The sequence below is a fragment of the Micropterus dolomieu genome, linkage group LG10, assembly GCF_021292245.1.
Source record: "Micropterus dolomieu isolate WLL.071019.BEF.003 ecotype Adirondacks linkage group LG10, ASM2129224v1, whole genome shotgun sequence".
NCBI lineage: Eukaryota > Metazoa > Chordata > Actinopteri > Centrarchiformes > Centrarchidae > Micropterus > Micropterus dolomieu.
The window spans coordinates 8,012,816-8,016,701 of NC_060159.1; the positions used below are offsets into that span (position 1 = coordinate 8,012,816).

General features: G+C 40.7%; 1 long non-coding RNA gene across 2 annotated transcripts; it reads right to left on the bottom strand.

Moving 5' to 3' along the window:
- Positions 1 to 215: 215 nt before the first annotated feature.
- On the bottom strand, positions 216 to 2,667 carry LOC123977968. Of its 2 annotated transcripts, XR_006826818.1 has the most exons (4): positions 1,878 to 2,667; positions 1,623 to 1,695; positions 350 to 1,498; positions 216 to 276 (listed from the first exon to the last, which is right to left on the bottom strand). It is a non-coding gene; the product is annotated as an uncharacterized LOC123977968 (long non-coding RNA). The 2 variants fall into 2 exon arrangements; XR_006826817.1 differs by having other exon boundaries at positions 350 to 2,667.
- Positions 2,668 to 3,886: the final 1,219 nt, after the last annotated feature.

A 3,886-nucleotide genomic window follows, 5' to 3' on the forward strand; every position in this document is an offset into this window, starting at 1 on the left:
CAAGATAGCTACAGTAGCCAGTAGTTCAGAAAATGTCTTATTTGAAATTAATGCAATGTTATAGATTTCAGACACTATCCTGCCATGACCTAGGGCAAGCAAATCAGGTTTGCTGCTACTTGTATGTAGTGTGGTTATACTGTCAGTTGGACCAATATTCACTTGTCGTGATGTACTGAATTTAAAAATCACACAAAAACACTAAAACTAGAACAAAGAGTTTAGGATATTTATTGAATTAGAATAAGGTCTGCAGGGATTCACTCAGTATCCATCCTGAAAGACAACAAAATCAAGTTAATCTCAAGCTTTGACAATATTCAAGTTGCTGCCAAGTAACAGACCGTACCTTGCTCTGGCCATATCCATGTGCAGATGCCCTGCTGTTGTTGAAACCATCCTGGCTGGAAGTAAGACCCTTGTACACCAGCTTCTCCGCAGAGCTGGTTTTGTTGAAACATTGCACCACTCTGACCATAGCTGGTGCCGTCAATACTTTGCTGTCCAGGTTGGCTGGGCTGTTTGACAAGCTAAGGGGCTTCAAAAATCAGTAGGGAGGGACAAAACATTCTGAGTGCTGGCGTTGTCAGGAAAGGAATCACTTATGTAGTATGTCTTGCTACTGGTCCCTTCCTTGCTCCAAGCTAATAACAGCATGAGATACTGTGCCAGGAGGATACTGGCCAGTAAGGAACATGTAGTCAAAAGGATAGTCAACCCAACTTCTGTCTAGGGTTAATGGCTGAAGATTGCTGGTAAAATCCTGTCCAACAACTTTGACATCAGGAGGTGACCCTGTATCATTTGATGTTGCCTTGCTCATAGGTCTTTTCTACATGGAACAATTCACCTGCCTCGAACTGTGGAAGGAGAAGGTCAGATATACTCATTGTGCTAGGGCCAAGTGGTTCAGGGTGTTTACTTGCAACCACTTGGCGAGTACTAGGTCTCCTAGGTTTCCTCACCAGAAGGAGTACTGGGAGGACCAGCTGCCCAGGTGATGTCTAGGAGCAGAAGTTACAGGATTTTAAGTATCAATGAAGTACTATTCAAAAGCAAGGTCTCTTCACGAAATGCAAGTCTAGTTTTGATTATCATTAATGTTCGATTGCCTAGCAGTGGCTTTAAGTTTTCTCCAGAGAGAGACATAGGTTAAACACAAAGCACAAATGGGGCATTTGTTGTCTTCCATACAGACACGATGAGACACCAACACCAACCAGCAACAAACTTACACTGAAGGCCTTATATACACTCCCTACTGCAGGTAATTAAGTGGACAAAACTACTTAGGTGGGACAACAATCATTTAGAATAATATTAATATTTCTAATAATATAATATTTACCATAGAAATCAATAACGCATACACTCAAAATAATCACATAAATCAGCATTGTTGATGTCTTTACTCCCCCCACCCTCAGCATCATGGTTTGCTCCTGCAGATCTTATGCAGGTGCTTGGGCCTATCACACACCTTTGCCTCCGACCCCTGCTGAAGAGACAACCAGGAAGTGGTGATCACTATCAATGTTTGCTTTATCTGTTTGTGCTAATTTGATAACTAACTGGAATAGAGTAGAATCACTCACTACTATATTGTGAACCTTGATTATTACCGATTGAGGTTTCTTTTCACACAGGCAGGATGACCAAACCCCCGTGCTTCCTCCTCCTCTACCTCCTCTGAAACTACTCACAGCAAAGACGGTCATCAAATATTTCTTAAATAAACAAACAAAATAAGAATGTGCATGGCTTCCTGCTGTATCAATAATCCCCACCTAGACACACTTAACTATTTCAGGTAATGGAACCCCTGGTCTCCATTACAATTAAACAATCTTTAAACGTTGACAATAGTGATACCTTACCTTGCTTCATTTGAGACTCTTCCTCAAAAGACTTCAGACTTGACTCGGACTCGAGGTGCGGGACTCGTAAACAATGTTTATTTTTAGGAAACGTCTGATGAGCTTGCTGTTCCCCTCCCTGCGTTACCTATAACCTCGCTGCGTAACATATACGCTGTCTCTGCTGCGTGCGGCCACACGAGTGAGGACAGCAAACACCGGCAGCTGCTGTTCCAGTCATCATAAAATTTTGGCTTTAAAACTTTATACAACAAGACCCTAACAAAAGCTCCGATCGCAAAATAGGCCAGTAACCTGAGGTTAGTAAAAGTTTAGCTCAGCATTGGCCATCTAATGTCAGCTTGCTTTTGGCTTTAGCTACAGCCTACCGGACGTTAACTCCAACTGTCGTTCATTATGAAAAGATGAATGAACGTTTGTTTACTTGCCAACGTGTGGTAGTCGATTAACGTAATCATTGACGTCCCAATGGCTGCCATCAGGTTAATTAACGTTTGCTGCAAACAGGTTACAGGTTTATTGTTCATGTAACATTCATGTAAGTTATTTAGTTAACGTTACTAGTTTGAGTGTCTGGGGGGTGTGTTGACTTACAGTTGTTTATAAGCTGTGATTAGTTGTAGATGCAAAACAGGTCAGTTACAGATTTCGTTATTGATGAGTATTGAACATAGCAGGTGATTAAACTCATTCCAAACACAAGAGACTTGATTTGGACTCTAGCTCACACTTGTAAGCATCTCTACTACAGCTACTTCGCAGAGCAGTCAAAACATCACAAAGAGCTGACCACCCTGAAACACCAGACAGCCATCACGTTGACTGAGCAGCTCTACTGCTACTACCTCTGTTTGTAAACATTTACAAAAGTTGCAAGTGACCTGCCCTGACCAATCAGAACATAATGAGTTAATGATACACAGCTGCTAGCATCTTCCTTTTGAAGATGGATCCCCCATGCTGAAACTTCACCAGTGAGGGCATCAAAGTTATTCTCAGTTTTTGCAAATGTTAATTATTTTGACACATTTCTATGGTAGACAGTTTTGTACCTAGTACAGAATGTTTTCAGCATAACTAAATTCTCAGTTTATGTTTTTGTTCTGGTGATCTTTGTTTCTCTTTTCCAGACAGCAATCTCATTTAACATGCCTAAGCAAGATCCAAACATAACTTTTTTTTTTTTTTTTTTTTGGTCTTCCGAGCAGTTGATTTACTTTGTCAAATAGTGTGACAATGCAGTTGTTGGGGTAGATCTTTTTGCTACTGCTTTCATTTAATTGTTTAGCATTTCTTCCAATTTTAGTTTGTTAAACAGAAAAAAGAAATCATGCCAAAATTCTGACAAAACATGGAAAGATAATGTGCTGGCATAGCCAAGCTGCCAAGAGGGTTCCTACTTCCCTAGAAGAGTAAACATTTGATCTTGGAAACAGTTTAACAACAAACATGTTCATTTGTGCAAACCCACATTACAGCAGGCTTTTTTTTTGGTCACATAATCATATAAAGGGAACCTTGACCCGTCCCGTGACCTGAAGAATCTTAAACTGCATATGAGAACTATATGGGAAATCTAAATGCATTTGATAGTGGCACATCCCATCATTAAGATCTTACTCCTCTATACCCAGCTTGAGACTGTGCCAAATGTGCCGTGGTTCTGCATTGTGACAATTTCCGGCACTTCAGATGTGTATTTCCTGGCTTTCTAATCAGAATGCTATTTTGTATCTCAAAAGGGGCTCCTTTCAGCCCAACATTAACAGCCCTCGTCTGTGATAATGTGGATGCTTCGGGCCATAGGCCACCAGCTGCATCCACTTGTCAGTCTTTGGTACAGATGCCCTGTCTGTCTGCGGTGGCGAATGAAACTCATGGACTAAATTGGCACTTATTGTGCAGAATGATTTTATGTACGCATTTCAATGTGCCTCATCCAATTCCTTAACATGGTTTAATTATATCTGCTGACAGCCATCTCAAATATTAAAATGATTTAAATGGAA